Source organism: Pleurodeles waltl, chromosome 1_2 (genome assembly GCF_031143425.1).
Source record: "Pleurodeles waltl isolate 20211129_DDA chromosome 1_2, aPleWal1.hap1.20221129, whole genome shotgun sequence".
Taxonomy (NCBI): domain Eukaryota; kingdom Metazoa; phylum Chordata; class Amphibia; order Caudata; family Salamandridae; genus Pleurodeles; species Pleurodeles waltl.
This window is the reverse complement of record NC_090437.1, coordinates 346196568-346217767: the sequence shown is the minus strand read 5'-3', so window position 1 is coordinate 346217767 and position 21200 is coordinate 346196568. Positions and strand designations below refer to the sequence as shown.

The 21200-nt window shown below is 43.6% G+C and overlaps 1 protein-coding gene across 17 annotated transcripts in view; it reads right to left on the bottom strand.

Annotated features, from left to right (window-relative positions):
* BNC2 (basonuclin zinc finger protein 2) overlaps positions 1-21200 on the bottom strand; it is a 1044043-nt gene that overhangs the window by 92669 nt on the left and 930174 nt on the right. The gene's annotated exons all lie outside the window — the stretch shown is intronic.

Below are 21200 nucleotides of genomic sequence, written 5' to 3'. Positions count from 1 at the left end.
CCATAACAGGCCATGTCTTAGAGTGAAGCACAGGTAACAAATGCAGCAGTACTCGTCTTCCATTCAATAATCTGTCAGATTTGAGTACATTTTACACCTGAATTATCAAAGATAATTGTACTCAAAGTACTGATTCAGCTTGAACGATCCATCACTGGTTTGGATGGGGTTATGCAGCACTTCTTTTTGGGTTAATTTTCGATTCTTGGCTGTACCAACTGAATGATCAGTTGTAATCTCACACAGCTGGGGGGAATCTACTTCCCATCTACAGACTTTTAGTGCCCCTCAGTAGAGCAGCAGAAATAACAAGAAGTATTTCAGAAGTTCCAAAGATTGCTTACGAGTGCCATAACTTTCAATCCACTGCCTGGCAGGTTCTTAAATATTTGCCATCTTCGCCATTTCTCATCTGTGGTGGACCTCTTGGAGTGTGCCCTTATCAAAGAGGGTGAGAAATTCGAGCTTCAGAAGCAACTCTCTATGCCCTCCCAACTACATCTGTCCAAGTACAATTAAGTGTATCTGAGCAAAATTTATTAATTCACTGATTTGAAAAGTGTAAAATTAGTGGTAACCTTGAAAAGTCTTGGAAAGATGAAAGGAAAAACTATAATCAGTTCCTTATCACCACCCTATCGTTATGAAAATCAATTAAAAGGATCTGATATTGTCACCGAGTGTAGATCACCATCTCTTCGTAAACAAGTTCCCTTTCTGAAGCTTTCCAGGCACTTTTTTCTTCAGTCCTTGAAACTATAAGAGCAAATGCTTTAGGAGGCTGGTTCTCTAATTCTAGGTCTTGCCTCAATCATTTCCATGCGCTCAAGAGACATTCTTCTCTACTGCAGAAGGTAAAAATGAAAAAAGGATTTAGATCTTGACTCAATTAATACAGGCAACAAAAAAGAACAGGAGAGACCAGCAAGAAAGTGAGCCAGAACTCATAAGAGACCAAAGAGACTTTAAGTAAGCATCACGTTGTCTTAATGCCAAAGACAACTTTCAAACTCAGTCAGTGCATCATGGTTTGATGTAGCAGTCAGATCATCGGTGGTAGAGCCAGAGTCGTGGTGAAAGACCTTCTGTTTCTATTGGGTACATTTTTAGGATGTTTTTTGAGGCCCTTCAACCTCTACCTAGCATTTTACTGTACCCTAGACATTGCTATTTTTCCCCAGGCATGAGGCTGATATGAAATGTAAATGGCAGTAATGCCTTTGCACGGTGTCTTTGAGTTGTACAGCATACCTTGTGGCTTTTAATAATACATACCTATCCCTAACAATAACGACACACTGCACATACCATTTGCAGAATCTGCCAATCAAAGAGCTTATTATTTACTACATTCAATTTTCCGTGAGCAAGACATTAGAGGTTAGAAGCAGGACCATGTGATTGCCATGAAAATGCAGTTTAGAAACTTGCAATATTTAGAAAAAGATTAATATGTGGATAAGAGGGGCCTTGCATTAATGATGGTAAATTAATTTCTTGTTCAGGTCACAAAGATATGATACGCAGAGATCCTGTGTGAGAAAAACATGTCTGACTGAGAGGCCACTGATGAGAAGACTGTGTTTTAGACAGCAATGTGGTTTGCGCTCTTACTAGACTGTACATGCACAGGCGATTATAGTGCTAAGTTGGCCTGCTGACAAATAACACACAACACAGAGGCAGATATGAGACAACAAACCTCATCCACAGGAGGAAACTAAAGCCTTCTGGCTATGTCCATGAAGGCAGGCTTGAACACCAGTTCTGCAGTTAGCCAATAGATATGCATGCCCAATGGGGCTTCCAGGACTGTCATGGCACCTGCAGGTTGGAGATGGAAAAGATAGGGGGCACTGTCTTCTGTGTGTGACCCAGAGCAGGGCAGCAAGGGCCAGAGAGGATTGGTGACCCAGAAGGTGAAGTGCATCACCAGAGGCCCGTCAGAAACCAGTCCCTGCAATGCCCAGCTGTATCCAACGCTATTAGCCCTTTCACTAATGAGGACTTACAGTTTACCAAGTACACTCAATTATATAAAAAGGCTAAGCTCTCAAAGGGACACAGGCTAAGTCAGGCTTAACTAATGAGTCAGTGCTTCTTTGAGGGGTTTTTCCCTTTACGTCTGTGAAACACAGCTTTTTTTGTTCGTTTGCCATACATGGCAATGCACTTAGAAGACATTTCATGACAAAAAGTTATTTCAGGGCGCACAATATGTTGCTATGGTGCAGGCTGCTAAAGAGAATAAGCTAATGGCCTCTCTACATAATGTGATTAGAGCCATTATTGACATAATGCCAGGAAGACGCGCAACCATTAGCATTACACTACAGCTCACTTCAGCCTCTAGAGCGGGCTAGCATTTGGGCCACAATTTTAATTTTATTCTGCTCTATTCAGGGCTGCATTACACAAAATGCATAATTAAAAGCCGCTGCGATTCTCTGCACTTCTCAAATTAAAAAGACGGCAAACATTTGTCGTTCAAATCTGAGAGAAATTAATGAATCAAACATTTGTCTCTTATGCCAACTCCTCAGAGCAGTTCAGATAGCAGTTTGGGGAATATTGGATTGCAATGGATAGCAGCGAAGCAGGCGGTGCTTTCAGCATCCTCAACAGTGATGAAGACAAAGGCATTGAGCACTGCAGAGTTAGCAGTGAAGACATTGTCCAGGACAAGGTATTGTGCAGCATAATCAATGTATTGCATATATATTAGCAAATGTGTTCACTGCCACAAAGAGAAACAACCCAAAGTTAAAAAAAAGAAAGAAAAAAATGTAAGAGCATGAAAATAGAGAAAATCCTAGGGACCGAGTCCACACTGGTGGAAAGAGACGAGGAAAGGGCTCAATGGGTTAGGAGACCCCTGGACTATATCACTGCAGCAGCAGTAAACTTGTACAAGGCATTTGTGTTTAACATTAAGGGCTAACAGCGCCAATTAATTGAGGCAAAAAATGGCCATCTACACAAGTGTCTCTGGTTGTCAGCATATAGCAGAACAGGGTTGGGTTGCACCCCTCAAATTTCAGCGAACGGTTATCCCAAATCGGGATGTCTGTCCTCTAGTTTCAACTACACATTATAGCACTAGCGATTCTCACTGTTTATTTTTTGGTTTATGTAAATCATCCACATCTGTCGTAAGTAATACCTCTGTTTTAATGTACAGCATTATTGATCCAAATTCTTTGGCCAACAACAGAAATAATGACATTTCAACGAGATTTGGTCAGTCCTAGGAATTTGATACATTATTACCAGATAATCCTCAGACCTTAAAATGCAGCTGCTTTGAGTTTTCCGTTATACTATAAGTAGAAATATGCCAATTGCTACATGCTCTAGTGAATACATAGTTGGTGGCAACTCTTCCATTTTTGGAGTGCTTCTCAACTTAGTTAGAGGCTGCCAAGCTCCACCTACTGGCTTCAACATTTCAAGGCCCTCAGTCAGAGAGTCTCTCAGGTTTATTCAGATACAGATGAAATTGTGCATGGAATCTCGGGCAGGAAAGGGGCACTTGCTCTGCTCTTACAAGGCACCTCCACTGCTGCACAAGCACTGGTATGTGTGTGACAGGGATAGTGAAAAAAGAGATGGTTCTGCTATTGTGGAAAACAGTCCAAGGACCAAGAGGAATGCAGGCAAGACAGTGAAGGCTCCTTTTAAAATACAGCTGTGAAATGGCCATCTTTTCAATAAATGTGAGGCGTACAAAAGTGCTATAAAGGGAAAACTGCAGTGCCTGTTTAGAAACCGGTCTCTAGTTTCATTATCACAGTCTAGCTGTGGTGTCTATAGTCATCTGTAATAACGAAATAACATAACTGTTCAAGTGTAATAAGTTATTACAGTTGACTTCTGACATCGCATTGCCTGTTTCCAATGGGTGAAAAGCTAGTCATGAAGCATAATTACAGCTGCAGTTTAAACAATGCTATGGGTCATTACAGGACAATAGAATCCCTGTAGGTCTCTGCACAATCTGGGCCACACCATTTTTAACCTGACTTACATTAAACTGTTTCTAATCTGTTTTTGCAAATGTTACTAACTGCTTTTGATGTATTTAATTTTTTTGTACTGATGTTGCTTTTATTCTTCTGATCTGAAATAAACACGAAAGAGCAACACATGAGGGGTTTAAGTGGTTTGTGTGAATAGTGACCATGTATTATATGGAATAAAATACTCCTGCTGTGTAGTAAAAGGATATTGTGAATTACCTTGGAGTTCCATGGGCCTTTCTAGAGGAACACCTTTGCCACTTGCAATATCCTTATAATGCACAGCATAGGGTGGTTTATCCCATATATCTATGTATCAGTACAATACATTCTCAAGAGCCAGTCTCTCTCAAGCCTTTTCAATGTGTGTAAACATAGTATGTGGAGATGAAGCTAAGAGTTCCTTGTGTAGTTTCATTATTTTTGGAAAATACTTTAGACAGACTTTGCAAAAAATGTATGTTAATCTGAACAGAGAATGCCAGCCCTGCTTTTTATTACATGTATATGCTGGGTAAAGTCTTTAAAGTGGCAGAGAAGGGCGAACTGGTCATTATGTCTCTCCTCTAGCATTTTCCCTGTATGTGCAGACTAGAAGGCTGCTTTAAGAGCAAGGTGGACTGCCATGACACAACTAAGTCCTAAGAAACCCATTCTACTCATGGCCTCCTGCATTGTGGGGCTTATTTGATCTTTTGTTTTTGCCAGACCTGAATTTGTTTACTAACCTGGCGCTGGAAAATGGTGGGGAGTTGAAATCAGACAAAGGGGTGGCGTGGGGAAGTCTGCGTGCTCAGGCAGGGCTTTGGGTAGTGCGTTCACTGAAAAACATATTTTTAGTCGTTAAGAAAAAATATATATATTTTTTAAAGTAGGCTGTTGTCAGGCATCTCTCTCGATATGTGCTGAAAACAAATTACTTTACTGTCGATTAGAATCATCCACGGTGTACAAGAGCAGGCAACCCTTGCCCACTCCTAAATGCTTTCATGGAAAAGAGGCACCATGTTTGGCCTTTAAAAAGACAGCTCCGTTGGTTAATGTGCCACCGCATTGTGGGCGCAGCTCCAATGTATTAAAAAAAAGTATCACACTTAGGAAGACGCGATACTTGGGATTTACATTAATTAAACGCTGCAGGGCCATGGCAGAAAGCACTACAGAAAAAGGAACGATACCATTGTAATAACGTGTCTCATGTATTACTTTGATTTTAGAAACTAGAGCCACGAAAGGGGTATATAAAACAGATCAAAATAATGAACTAATTTACACAACACGGAAGTTCATTTGGTAGCTCAAGTGTTTACTGACATCGGACTAATGGATTTCAATGGTACTTTAGTGGCATGTCGTCTCTGAAACTAATTAAAAACTTCAGAGCCTGATTGGTTGGTGAATGCGCTGGTTTCAATCTATAGAAAGAAACCCACGTTGCTCAAAAGAGAGGAAAGGAATTAAAAGAGGACGCCTTCAAAAATAAACCCCCCAGAATCGGGTGTTGTATTTATAACCGGGAGCTTAGGAGGTTAAACTAGCGCGAGGAGGGGTGTCTGCCTGTCTCAGCCCACTCACCGGCTTCACCAGACGCCTGTCTGGAGGAGCCCCGAGAAAAGGAGAGGATTATCTATACCACAGCTTTATGGGCGGCTCACGTCCAGCTGGGCCCCGTGCAGCTCTCTGGTGAGGTGAAGCCAAAGGCGCAGGACCCCGCCTGGCGACAATACCATGGCTTTAAAAATGCGCGTCCTGGTTCAGAAGTGCGCAGAGCAGCAACACCAAGACATGCGCATATTAATCAACACAGGGGGGCGTTTTTTCTCAATTAAAAAAGTAATTGCTGCACAATAAATTAAAAACAGCGGATACTGAATATTGTAATTAAAAAGTATTTTCACCTGTCCTGCGTTTCAATAAGATTTACATTGGACATTTTGAACCCTTCATACATACTAATATCGATGTTTTTCCCCCTAACTCTCCTCCCCTTTTCAGCTCACAAATCTAGACAACCTGCAACGGCCCCCAAACATCATATAGTATAAAGTATTACTAGAAGTTTTCCATACTATTTTGTTAGCATTTTGTAAACGGCTATGTCAAGCTTGATGCTGCCTCGGGCAGCTTTCACGATATGGACACACGGAAATGCACAGGAGCACAAATACACAATGGTTCACCCAGGACTGAGTATAAAGGTAACAAAAACACCATTAGCTGAAAGTGGTGAATCCTGGGTAGATGACGGTCCCACTGGAGATCTTAGTGTCGTGGGAGCTGAGGGAGGCTTTAGGCATTTGCCGTACAGGAAGAAGATGTGAGGAAAACTGAGGGAGTCAGATGGGCTTCAAGTCTATAAACGGACTTAGGGGAGATGTGTCTGACGGCTCCAACTATCAATTACAAGTGCAGCAAAAGAAGTATTTAGCTCACAGTCAAATCTGAGTACATATGCCTTAGGTCTCAGATGTGGTGGAAAGGTGCTCCAGAATGCAGAAAGTGCCAAAATCTTCGGTTCATGTGCAGAGATGTAGAGCCCAGGCATCCGGCTAGCTGGCTGCCACGAGACAGTGGCCCCCTCAACAGGGCCACCGGAATTATGCAGCAGAGGAGAACCAAATAATACTGCAGGGTTGACTAAGTTATGCGGCACGAAAAGGAAAATCATGCAGCATAATGCAATACATCCTGTGACAGCATTACATCACGACTTTGGCATTTTTACAGAGGTTAACACTGGGCTAATGTTTCACTTTATTAGTACGAGTCCAACTCCCGAAAATCGCAATAAGCAACAGAAAAGGGACCAGTCAACCTTTGCAAAGGATCTTCCACTGCGCAGCAACACGTGTTGCTGTGTATTTAGTAACTTTTTATCTTTCTGAGCGGAAAACTATTTGTTTATTAAAATCTGCAGATTAGACAGCAGTTGATGGATTATGTGGCAAATGCAGCAAACTAATAATCATGCAGAAAAATGGCAAGGCTGCACAATTCATAACTCAAGTAGACTTCATCATAATTTACCCATTAAAACAGATTTTTATTTTTTTACAGGAAGACAGAATAAAATCTATTTTTCCATCGAAGCGCCCATTCTATGCCACAAAATTATGAATGCCCCCTCTTTAAATGAAAGCGAGAAGGGAGCACTGTAACATAGCCAGAAAGAAGGAGAGTGTCTCCTGCCTAAACACAACTCATGAACCAACCAAAAGGTAAAAACATCAGACACTGTAGTGAAAGGTAAGTATCACTACTGCAACAAATCTGGCATACTCCCTTGAAACCACCGCCACTTACAGGTCTGGTTTCACTAATGCTCATGTTTAACTATGTACTGAAGTACCACTTGCTCATTATGCCAGACCAATTCCCTACTCAGCGGCCCCATTCTTTACCACACTGGATTTCAGTTAGTAAAGAGAGGTAACCTGAAAGTCAGGGGCCTACACTTCTGCTGACACAAGCATTTTTCTGATTTCTGCATATGAGGGTCAATCACTGATGGCTAAGATTATCCAAACCTATGAAGAATGGATTGGCTGGGCTAAAGTAAACACATATTGGGCACGCTAAATGCCAAGTCCTAATCATTTATCAGTAATCAGTAAAGAAGAGATATATGCTAGAAAGTTAATCTCTGTACACCACCGAGAAGGAAGCTTACATGTTTACCATCTACACCTTCATAACATGACAACCATTACCAGGGCAGAGCAACACTTAGGCAGCCACACTAGTGATTTGTGAGAAAATGTTAAAACGAAGTCCAGCACTTGGAAAATTCTTGGTATAAATATACTATAGATGAGCAAAGCACAGATACGTGCTGATTGAGAGATCGGGTACGTGGTGCTATCATGCACTATGCCCTCACTGATAGACTTTGCTATTAGATCAAGTCAAATGGTTCAGGAAATTCCATTTCTAAACTTCGTACTTGGTCATGATGGGTCTCAAGCTGCAGGACAGAAGGGAGATCGCTGGAGTTTATCCATATGACCCAACACAGCAGAAACCGAGACATGCCCGTAGGAATGGTATCTGAGACTGTATGTGAGGATCAGAGAGGGGGCGAGGTATTGTATGTTAGGTGTCTGGCGGTCAAGTAGCTCACATTGCAATCCTGGCGAGCACTGAGCGTTACAACAGGCTTTCAAGCATTACAGGGCACTGGAGACGGTTTTTGCTTGGGACAATTTGGGAATCAAGAGTACCCTGCATGGGTTTGAACTTTTATTGCCACGTCCCCCCCCCCCCCCCCCCGGCATTTAGCATGCCCGCTTTAGACTTTAACACTGTGCCAAAAAGCCAAGCGTGCAGAAGGAATAATTATTTTTGTCTAGCAAAGAAGCTGAATTATTACCTTGATCTGTGAACTCATATACCGTCGGTGTAAGGGCAGTAGTGCTACGGATGCTTCTCCTGATCAGGGAAAACCTTGATTGTGTGATCCAAGTTCTAGGTGAGTGTTAGCTGAACTTGTTTGTATATATGTGGTGCTTCGGAAGAATCCAGCAATTGCCATTTTGTAACTCCAGGCCCTAAGAAGTAGGTACTTCAAAATGTGGTGGTAGTGCGTGTCTTTACCTAGGTGTGAACTTCTCAGACAGGTCAGAGATGTAGGTGTTCGTTTGGGCTTTTGTATTTTTGATACCATAATAGTTTCAAGTTAATTTCTAACAGCTGTTGTTTACGGAAGTGCAACATTGCAGGACTGTTATTATTAGAGAAGATGGGCGTTTTTTTACACAAGTAAATCTTTTCCTACGTCCATTTAGTTGCCCATGAGTGCCAGTTATCTGACCAAAGATACACCTCCCACCAAAAAGTGTGATCAGCTCCATGCTTCCGGATATGTTGTGCTTCATGTCACCACATCCTCCCACACCTTATACTAGAAGAGACACACACACACAAACACACAAAACGCAGTAGCCTTTAGGTAACACTGCACTCGGTCAACTAATAAGGAGATAACAGCCAAGACCAAATATTTGCTACAAGGACCACTACCTGATCTCCAGCATTAACGAAACACACAGATTATTGTCACAAATCCGGAATAGAGCGGATTCATACTGTACTGATGACATTACTCAAGCACCAATCAAAGTCTGGTTTCATTGTTTATCCTCAAGGGCTTTGGGTTTTGCATCCTGCCTTCCGTCTTCAGTGTGGGACCATGCAGAAGTAAAACTGCATTACCACTCACCACACAATGTCTACTCTCAAAAAGATTGTGCAAAGCACATCACGTTGAGTTCGAGCTTTAGAACAGTGACAGCCCGGAGGCCCTCCTTTTGCAAAATGCAACTTTTCAAATTTGAAATCAATCACAAATACTGAAAGCTATGATGGATGAAGTGAGCATTTCAGAAATACGGACCAAAACCTTTCTGTCTCTTCACACTCCTAATTCAGGAGGTGAAAAGTCCAAACAAGGTTGGGTTGGGAGTGGATAAGTGGAAAGGAAGAGGATATGCAGTCATTAGCCTCCTCTTCCTAGAAGCAGACTTTAAAATTGACTAACAACTGTACACATCAATGAACCTTACCAGTTACGCATGGCGCGTGGTGCTGGAGCCTATCATTCAGTACATATTATGAGATGAGCCTCCTGAAAGATGCAATAAGTATAGATCGTGTAATGTGCACAGATGCTCGTTAGCCATGGACGCGAGCAGTCTCATTGAATTACTGGGAGACCAGGGTGCCACGCAGGTCAGCCCTCTGGTGTCCTCAACCTGAATTGATGTGAGGTAGTTTCCTGCAGACAGACTGGAAGAGCTAGTACCTGATGATTATTAGGTCAGACCAATCAACGAGAGGCAGTCCACATGCCCAGCAATGACACGCGCATACAGAGGGTAGGCTTGTGAAGTAGCACAATGGCTAAGCAGCACCCTTCTTGGCTGAGAGAACACGTCTGTGCAGCAATTCAACCCTCATCGCAGAAAGCACCGCTCTGAGCAGGTGGAATCACAGCAAAGATGGGTAAATGCACATGGCAGTGAAACAAATGAGATCAAACTGGTGTTTTTATTATGCAGACAGGCCTTACACTTCCGATTTATTTCACAGATCCAGCCAGGAGGGAAAAAACAGCATGACTTGTAGATATCGGCAAAAGTGAAGAGGAAACAGACTATGGTGAAGGATATGTGAAATTGCTCAGCACTGTAACAGATATGTAGAGAGATGATTCCACTAATCAACAAGACAGATAAGAAAAGGTGACTGTAGTCGAGCCGCAATGAACGCTAGCCTGGCCTGTCCACAAAGAGGCCCCGAAGCCCAAAGGCACTATGAGATAGAGCCACGGGTGCTTTAACCCTGGACAGGCCACCTTGTGTGGGACAGGATGGGCTTCCTCAAACCAGTTCATGGATTAGGATGGCTCAAGGCGTTTGGGTGCTGTGGTGTAGAAGCTATATAATGCTTCACACCGGTGATAACACTGCAAACTGCTCCGATTCACACTGGGTTCCTGAGTGGTGTGTTTGGACTGCATGGTTGATGAGTTGTGTGGGTTGCAGTCTGACTATGGTGAGGGAGGACAAGAGACATGCTCCAGTAAGGGACAGCAAACTGTCAGTCTCACTTGAGGTGTTGCAGAAATGTGTCAAAACAGAGGCAGTGACGCACACATCTATCAATTTTTTGTCATTATGTTTTTTTAGGAGAGATCTTTGCCATACATTACGTAAACGGGCTTTGCATGTCACCTAAATCAGGGTTTGATTGGCAAACTAAAGAAGCCAGCATGCGGTAAGAGCCCAGCACTAATCCACTGGAGAGAGATGAGGGGTTGAAATGACTCTGGGGCTTATCCAGGCGCGGCTCCTCCGTTAGGGTGGATCAGCATCACCTCCCCCGCCAGCAGCAGCCACTGCAAATCAACTTTAACAAACGAAAAGATAATAAACTATGTTTATTGTCTTTTAATTTGTTAAAGGGGGGGCATTGGGGAAAATGAAATGAGGGGAGTGCACTGTGAACTCCTTTTACTGGGCATGAATGTGTGGCCGGCCATCTCGGGACGGCCAAACATACATGCGCAGTAGGCTCTCTCCAGCCCGGCAACGCAGTTGCCAGGCTGGAGAGAGCCTGCACAGGCTTCCAGTCTGCCTGGGAGCACCCTGGCTGGGCGCTCCCACCCAATCCTGATGCTGCTCTGAGCAGCATCAGAATTGGCCACAGGGCAGGCTGGGAGCCTGTGCCTGCCAGCAGTGATGGGAGAGGAGCCCCCGTGCTCCCCCTGACTCCCCCTACACCATCCACCCCAACAAAGCCCCGCAAGCCACTCCTGGGCTTATCCACTGGGATTGGGACACTGGAAGCACTGTGCGAGAGTTTTCTTATTAGACTTGTAGATGAGAATCACTAGAGCAATAAACACTCTCCTTTTTTTGAGCATGGACACCCAATGCTAGTCATGTTTGGTACCACTCTCAGTGCATTGGCACCACTGCCATACTGGCCGTGTACTCCACGGGGCATTTCACCGGTGGGTTGGAGCCCTTGAAGTCCGGTTTTATAATCCCAGGGCCACTGCTTCTGCTACTGTCCCCAGCGCTATGAGATTAATTGTACCAGCTTCAGGGGGGGCTTCACGAGAGGTAGAGAGAGGAATGGAGTGAAAGCAAGGGATCAAAAGGAGAGAGAATAGATGGATGGAAAAGAAACAGCATGAATGGAGGGCAGGTTTCAGCACTTTGCCAGGGCTACTTGTGGTTCCCAGTCCAGCTCTGATTAGCATCTAGCGGTGGGTGACGAGGAAGCCCAGTAAACCTGTGATGGTGGCGGTATGTGGCTCGAATCTGGGAAAGGCAGAGTGTTCCTTTTGTAAGTACAGAGGTATTTCAGTGCATGATTGAGATGAACACTCAGCTCCACCAGCCCTTCAACACTACCAGAGGAAGTTCTCTTAGATGTCAAAAATCAGTTCTTCTTCCTTCAATGCCACACATTGTATGTCAGCTCAGTTTCAATGTCTACACTGGCACCCTGTGCCACCACATCTTAAAGACTGAACTGTACACTCGACTGTCCGTGTTCCGGTATCTTCAAAAGGACACTGCAGCACCTCCACCCTGATAACTAGTCATGGGATAATGTAGCACATCTGGTACAATAACTCAGAATACTGCAATGAACATTTGCTCCAATGCCCGGGTTGAGAGAGTGGACCACCTCTTCTCCAAACTGTTCCAAGGATGCGGCCTGCCCTTTCTATACAACTGCCCATGCTCTCGGTGCTTGACAGTAATGGGGGAGTTGTGTGTGCATGATGGGAGGGGCAGAGAGCTTCCTTTCTATGGAAACCTTGATTGACTCACAGCACTTACAACACGCACATTGCTTTGAAAGCAGGTCCCTAGGCACTAAAAACGTGGAATATTAACAGCACAACCATCTACACTGCAGGCTGACGGCCCATGTCACCTAACTTGTTGACAGGAAGCATAGCACCAAACAAAAACAGCTACCTATACTTGACAGCAGTGAAAGTTCCAGTTAAGTGTGAACCACTTTCCAGTGGTGGTGGAACGATGTGTCTAGGGGAGCCCAGTATCGTCACAGCATTAAAATTTCAAAGCTCCAGGATCTCAGGAGCAGCGTCTGGCCCTATGGGTGATGGAAGAGAACTAGAGCAATGGAGTCACTGAACCACACACTGCCGATCTTAAGTGAAAAGCCATGCAAAGGTACACAGGCCGCGTGTCCCTACGGAGCACAGGTACATCTCCGGCTGACTATCCGCTCGCTCATGTGCTAATAAAGGCCTAGCCATCCATCCGAGCGGGCACATTTGCTCCTTGCAGGTACAAATGGCTATTTGCTGTACATGTGCGATTACACTCTCTCTTCCCCTGCCCCGCGCTAACAGCATGTAAAACAAAAAAAGTGGCATTCGCTATACACAGAGGCACTTACGGCGGGCTCTTGGGCATGCAGTACAAAGCACTCTGAGCGAATTGATGTGCGTGTGGCGGGGACAGAGCAGGAAATGGACAAAGGCACGTGTCTCGGGTTAAAAGAACAATGCTTCTTCTTTTGTAAGCGGCACTGTGTTATTTGTTTTCACAGCACAGTGCCGAGAAGCCCAATTTCATTAATCCAGGAGCCCAGGAAATTTAAAACGCTATACACTGGGAAGAATTTGACAAGAAGTCTGCAAGATTCTCTTGTTGGCTGTTTCTATATGGTATTTCAAGTAAGCAAACAATACTGCTCATTTTCAGTGAAGTGCAACACCTTTCATATATTAGGACGGCAAATCCTTAACTGGTAATTTCCAACCAAATCCAAACAGTCAGACACTGAAATGTCACAGGTATTATTTCTGAACCGCATACTAAATGGATGAATTGTTTCCGTTTTAATCTTCTCTCAGGAGTCGGGTTTCTATGTAGATGAGCAGAGGCATCTCTTACAATCATCTGGCATAGATAGGAGGTCTTCTTCAGCTGAAAAATTCTCTGGTTGACTCTTATTGTCTCTTTTGCAGTATTTAAAAAGTGCAAAACCTGCTAGGGGCGTGAATATGTTTGACTTGTCTGTTTTATCAGGCAGAGCGAGATTCTCTCCTGCCCTCCTTATGATAGGGTAGAGCCAGCATATCAAAGCTTAAGAAGAAGCCCTTCAAGCTGACCATGTTGTAAACTTCACTAATATTTGACGCTTGCTTGGTGATGCTTTTGCCCGTGGATGAAGCGTACTCCATTACCTGTCACATTTATACATTTGAAACTCAAGGAAAGAAATGAACTCCATGTAAGATACTCAGATGTTATTCTGATAGCTTGAAACATAATTTATTCTTTCGAACTTGTTAACATAAAAGCTGTAGTCAATCGCTCCCCTTGCTAACTTATTGTTATGCTACTAGACGTGTGGAAGCTCCTCAGAACAGCCATCTTGTAACCGAAGTAATGGGTACTTTAGTACATGTACCCAGTTTAAGTACTTGGCACTTGAGTAACTATGCTTCAAAAAAGCAACCATGCTGCCTAAACCAGGACACATAGACAGACGCCAACAACCATCAAAAGAAACATTCACAAAGCCAATCAGTCGGGTGTTGGCTGTCAGCTTTTTGGCTTGGTCGGTGCTTGTTTTGTTTTGTCATGACTTTATAACAACCTTTATTATGGGGGTCATTCTAAAAAAGCAAAAATGTTGGTATGGTCTTAAAAAGCACAAAGTGACATAGCAGTCACTAGCACTGATTGGAACTACTTTATGTGCGGATGTGTTCCTTGTAAATGTTGGCACACCAAGTGACGTTAACCAATGGTTGAAGTGGGTTGATCCTTTAGCCCATGTTCATGCTGTAGTGCAGAAATAAAATGTGACTGACAGAGGAATGGATCAAGCTGGCTGACTGAAAGCCCCTATACATAACTACAATATACAATAAATGTAATAAAACCAAAAGGTCTGCGCTATGCCAGACCTAAAAACTGAAAAGTTGAAGACTGTGGAATAGTGGTTAATTTCTGTCTGTGGCTGCCGATGGTAGACAATGCTCATTTTTGGGGAGAGAGACTTATTATTCATCATGAAACTTTGACCCTGAGCAAGAGAAAGGTGAAAAAGGCAGAAAGGAGGAGGAATTCAAAGCTAGGATAAGCATTAGCAAAGCCAAAATGTAAGGGTCTAATATGCTAACATGTGGAGCTTTAGCACATTAAAGTGAGTCCCACAGGAGGAACCCTGCAGGAATGGAAGTAGAGGGCTAGAATTATAAAGTAGTCTGGTGTGCAGTTCAATCCAAGCACTGGAGCACTGGAATGGTGGTAGATGGTTGCATCCAAACAGCCAATAGCATTAGGTGACAGATGAGTACTTCATTAGACTGAGCCAGGGTGTGACTCACAATGTCACAAGGCAAAGCCTGAAAAAGGATGGTCAGAGCAGGCCAAAGGTTGAATGGACTGAACCCAAACCCTTCGAAAAAATGAATGCTGTTAGCAACTGGGATGTGTGACACTGCCACTGTTAAAACCGAGGCCTAGAACCTCTGTCAAGGGAGAAATCAGAGATGAAAAAGGACCCGTAAGAGTGAGACAGACTCAGGAAGTGAAGTGAGGTAGAATAAAGTGCCATGAAGTGGAGTCAGGAGAAGCCAGTCTTATGATTCAACTATGCTGGCATTCAGCAGCACCAGTGGCGTGCTCATAAAGATAACTTAGTGCCCCCGCACTTAATTAATTACAAATTAAGTACAGAAACGGCGACCCTAGTAACTTGAGCTGCGAAGAAATGATTTTTAGGTGGGTTCCCAAAAGCTCTGCTACAGGTGCAAAAGAGTCCCGCCTCCATGCACGCACTGCTTTCGCTAAAGCGCTTCATGAAGGCGCTCCGTGGGCGCGCTGCGCGTCCAGCCACCGAGTCAGGAGCATATTGTTTGCTGCTGCGCGCTGCTCCCCTTTGGAGATCTGCGCTCTGATGTGCAGGCGGCAGTGGACCCTTTGATATGGGCCCGGTGTTTAATTCTGAGCCATCGCCGCTGCTTTGCGCCTTGGAGCTGAGAGGAGGCAGCTCAGTGGTTGCTTTACAGATGTGACAGAATGCTTTTATTCCACAAAAAGGCTCCCTGTTCCTGACATGCAGGCAAAATGTACAGCCAGAGAGCGCTCCAGGCGAAGATGCCACACCGGCCTTACATCTGTCTGCTTTCATTTGTCTGCAACTGTGCTCATAGATACAACAAACCTTCCAGATGTCATCACAAGCCGCGCTCAGGCGCAGACTTCAGTCAGGCCCCAGCCTTCCCTGCCAGCACGACAGAGATGTGAAACTAAAATATTTAAACTCTGCGCTGCACAACACAACTTTGAGTGTCACAGAGGATCTTAATTCAGGATTAATTAGCGTACGCCTCGACGAGATACTCACACCTCCTGTAGAAATAAGTGGAATGCTCATGCGACGCAAACACCACTTCAAGCTGCTTTGATGCAACACGGCACCGAACAGCCAATGGGTGAGGCGCGGGAATCTAATTTGTGCATAAAACATTTACAAATGTATACCAGCTTTTCTTCTGCACCACATCCACCCGAGCGAAACTGCAGTGTAAATGTATAGTGCCTGGGAAGCGCTGTAGAAAATCTGTCCATTTACTTAGACGTATTTGCTAACTCTGCACTAGTGCAAACAAGCAGCAAACCATTTTACAGCTTGCCTACTCTGTAAAGGAGAAAACGTACTAACACGATAACCTCACCTGTGGTCAGCACGCACAGCATAGGAATACATTCCACAGGGTGAAAAGGAAGACAGCATTCTTCCAACCATCCACCCTACCTGGTGCAGCGTGCCACCTCTGCAGGCAAGCGCTTTAGCTCCTCACGTAGCAGTAGTAAACACTATATAAATGCTGTAAGACAATAACGTAAAGGTTTTTGCACATGGGTCTAAATGATTGACTCTTCACTTCTAACTGGATAAACAGAGAAAAGGCCCTGCGCATTCACTCACATATGTCAGTTTTAAAGTTAAATCGGATGCAATGGGTGTAGTGGGGACTCAAAAACGTAATAAAAATAAACATTTCATCATAAGTATAGAATAGATCTAATATCTTTATATTCATCTTTTAAAGCCAAAAAAATTATGAAGTTACAATCTGTCCAACATTAGATTAACAACATAATTACATAAATTGTAGCATTAAACAGCCAACCAGTGGTGCACCAAGTGAGGCACTGAAGTTGCCAATCAATTTGTGCAACCAACAGTATTAAGGGTTACATTCTGTCCATCAATAAATTGTCAACTCAGTTGTATAGGTTGTAGCATTAAGCAACCAACAATATTACATCAATTAAAGCACTAAAGTTGCCAACATGTGTTTCGTGGAACGTTCTTTCCACTTCTTTAGGGCTAAAGAAAAATAGAACAATGTATAACCATAAAGAACAAGTAAGCATAGACTTACGACAAACTACAAGCAGACACTAAAAAAGAGCAACGTCACAGGGAGAGTTGGTAAACAGTTAATCCATCAATCAGTGCCTCAGTTGGTGCACCACTGTTGGCCGTTTAATGCTTTTTATGACTCCCCTCTGACCTCATGATATTAAAAATGATTGAATGCATTATGTAACCACTGGTAAAATATTTAGCACTCTTTTATTCTCAGACACCATTGTGCACGTGATATATTCACAATGAAATCCTTGACGCTGAAGACGTTTTTTTGCACTGTTTTTGTCGTTCATGTTACAATACACCAGTCGGTTACTCCGCTGTTGACACCCTAAGGGTCTGCTTATAGCCAGTATTTCAAACTACTACCAGTCGCAGGGCTAAAACTAGCAGCTTTATCAAACGTCTCTGCTTTGCTGCAATGAGTCCTACCATGACAAAGTACTCTACTGTGACTTGAGAGTGCAGGTCTGTCTTTTATTGTCAAGATCCACCAGTGTCTGGATTTCTCCTCATTTGAATGACAATAATTGGGGCTTGTACTTGAGAATTTAGCGGTTGAAAGGCCTGCGATTTACAAAGTCACAAGGTTTGCAACCACAAAATGACATTTTTGTATTTACTAAACAAACACCTGTTGTGATTTGAAAAGTTTTCAAATCATAAAAGGTGTTTTGCAACTCATTCCAAACCGCAGCTGGAAAGAGGATTGAAAGGGGTGTAACGTCTTAATTGCCATTTAGTATCAGATGTATTATTATTATTATTTGAGTCTTCTAAAGTGCCCAGCTACCCAAATGGTTTTCCCGGCACTGAATCATATAAAGTGAAATACCCTTACACTGAATCCCTTAGAAAAGCCAGGTCTCTAGGTCCTTGCAAAAGGCCAAAGACGGATTATTCTGCAAGGTCTCTGGCAAATCATTCCACAACTTAGGGCCTAGATAGGCAAATAAATGGCCTCCCATCAGTGCTCGATGAATTCCTAGCACTTTACACAAGGACTGCAAAGCAGATCAAAGCAAATGAGTGGTCTGGTACGAAGTCAACAGGTCCTGTAGATATTGAGGTGCAGTACCTGACCTAGCCCTGTACATATAACAGAGCTTTAAACTGTATACACTTTTCTATGGGAAGCCAGTGAAGTTGCCAAAACAGATGAGATACAGACATGTTTTGGTAACTGAAGTAGCAGCCTGGCTGCTGCAATCTGTATATCTTCCAGGCACCGATTTACAGCCCCTCAGCTCCTAAATATAGAATGTGTCCATAATCAACTCTAGATAGTATCAGAGCTTGTATCACCGTTTTCTGAGCAGACAATAGTAACAGGCCTGACATCTTTTTGACCCATCTCAAGGCAGTAAAACAGGTGGAAGTCACCTTGTTTACCTGGGTCTTCATTGTGAGCTTAACATCCAGCCAGAATCCAAGGTTCTTCACCTGCCCAGAAAGGTCTGGAAGGTGGCCTAACACATCATGCCAGTGCCCTGGGCCCCAAAGCTGGTTATTTCTCCCCAAAACCCTAACCTCCGTCTTCTCTCCATTCAACTTAACGGAGATCTGATCCATCCATGCAGAAATCCTACTCAAACCTAACTTAAGGGTGTTCATAGTGGTTCTCTGTGCATTGTTACCCTACACGGCTGACAGAGAAAAAATATTTTGTGTGTAATTCGCATATGAGCGCAGGGTCACCCACAGCTCTCCACCAGCTCTGCCAGCAGGGGGACATAGATATTAAAAAGCAGGGGACTCAATGCCGAACCTTGGGGAACAACTCATTTCAGTGCATGCACCTGGGATCTTATGGTACAGGAGAAAACATAGAAGGATCTGTTCTTCAAGAAAGAAAAGAGCCATGGCTGGCTTACCTTGCAGTCCAATCATCGCAAGTCTTTCCCGTATTAAGTGCAGCACTAATATCTAGTACAATTAGGGCTGGCATTCCACCCTCATCAAGGATCCATCTTAGATGTTCAGTGACCCCCAAGGGAGTGGATTCTGTACTGTGTCCCTTTCTAAAGCCTGACTGTGACGGATGTAGACTCTTATTACGTTTTCCCAGAAAGGCTGTCAGCTGACCTTCGCAAGGATGGGCACCATGGAAATGGATCTAAAATGAGCACAGATCGAAGGGTCTATGCTGTGTTTTTTCAGTAGTAGGAGCACCATAACACGCTTCCAGGCCTCTGGCATGCAACCTGTTTTCAAAGAGTAATGGAGTATTCCAACCAACCTTTGCAGCACCCATGGAATCAAAAGGCTTAATTTAGAAGGATAGAGGAGATCTAAAGGGGATCAATGGCGGTTGTAAATCATTTACATGTTACCAAATCCTCAAGGGAGGTGATAACAGATTTGCAAAGGGAAAGGGGTTCACGTCTGAGAATTGTGCTGGATGGCCTCTGGGCAGCAAGACTTGATTCCTGGGAGGACTGCCAGTTCGCTCTCGATGTTTTCACAAATGGGAAACTAATTTTTCTAAAGCAACATAATTCCTTATGGGATGGTTGCCTGCAAGGAACAGCAGACCACTAAGTGGTTTGTTGTTCCTTGTAGGCCACCAGCCCTATCCTTTTAATCAATCTCAAGGGGCCACGAATAGTGACCTAGAGAAAGAGATGTCACAGAATGTCGTGCTTGCACGAAGGACCACGTGTTGAATCTAAACCAGCGGTATCACCTACAAGGTAAGGCCATTGCGTTTTCTCACTCTTTCCATCTTAGAAATTATATTGAAGATTTTTAACCACAAGTTACACTTTTCATAGAAGGAAATGAGTCGGATTCTCTCTGAAGAGGTGTTCAGTCCTTTGTTACCACACTTTGCATGTTCCAACCCAACTCACAAAATAAGTTCCTAAAGAAAATGCAACAATAGCGTTTAGAAGCTGCAGCTGAATGAATTAAAAATATGCCCATTTCCCAATACTTGAAGAAAAGCAAGAAAATACATTGTGTACCAATATTTCCACTTTACTCTCAACACCTCCTTCTGTGTGTTGAAATGCATTTTAAATAATAGTAAAATGGCACAAATAAAGTATGTGCACTCACTTGCAAATCGTGAAAACATGCGTAGAAGTGTTGTATCAAAATCAAGTGAAAATGACTCTGGTGAGGGCTATCTCACTAAAGACACTCCGTGGGGGCAGGAGTGTCACGAGCATCTGTATTTTGAGATGTGACATAAAAATTACCGAAGGCATTTACACTTTAACCACAGATGCCAAAATAAAAAGATACTGTCTCTGCTAATCAGCGATCACCGTTTTTTTCTCTTGTTGCTTTTAGGGAGCTAGGATTGAAAGAAGTAATTTGTTGCATGTGGGTGCCGTTTATTGGCTTATGTACCAATGTTCACTAAGCGTGCTCTGCTCATCATTGAAGAACCCATGAGTTTGTTTGAAAACAGTTCATGGATGTCAATGTACACAATGCGAGGAAGAGGAAGAGATAGTGTTGCCCCTGGTGGAGGCCACTGATACAGACCATCCTATCACTCTTCTCTAGCCTTAAGACACTTAGATCTGCCTAGTGGCCACAGGAGGGTGTGCCAACCTTAATGACCAAGAAGTACATGGCATGCCCGCATCCTGTGGTCATTGGCACAATGGCAGACACATTGCACGGCTTTGACTGTCTCTTTCAGCCCCATTTTTAACTCACTTCCAAAGCAATGTTGAACTTGGTAGAGGCACTAGTGAATGCGTCTGGCCATCCACACCCATAGCCAGACTGTTCATCAGTATTTTCAAACAAAGGAACCTCCACGCACCATACACTGCCACACTTTGGGGAATGTGGACTCTTATGAGCTCACTCACCACTTGTCCTGCCTCCATATGTCTGCATTTAGCCTTGCTATACCAATATTTCACACCACGTGCTTCTACCAATGTGCATACTTAGTTTTCTACTTTCCTTCTGGATTCTCTGATACCCAATGATGACCATCCACTGCAGCATTTCCCACCTTGCATTCCGTAGCCCTTCCTGGGCATGACATTCTTGAGACCTTGTCCTTCTTTCACATCTCTTACCATGTTGCCCCACACAAGTTAACAATTTCATTTCCCATCACAGGTTATCGCAATGTAACGTAAACCCAGTAAGAACACAATTACCACGGTAATGGAAATCCAAAATTCACAATCCACCCGCTTGCAGCATTCTGTAAAGCTGACTAACTGAAAAGTGCATTCCCATCCAGGATTGCATCCAAAGACCCAC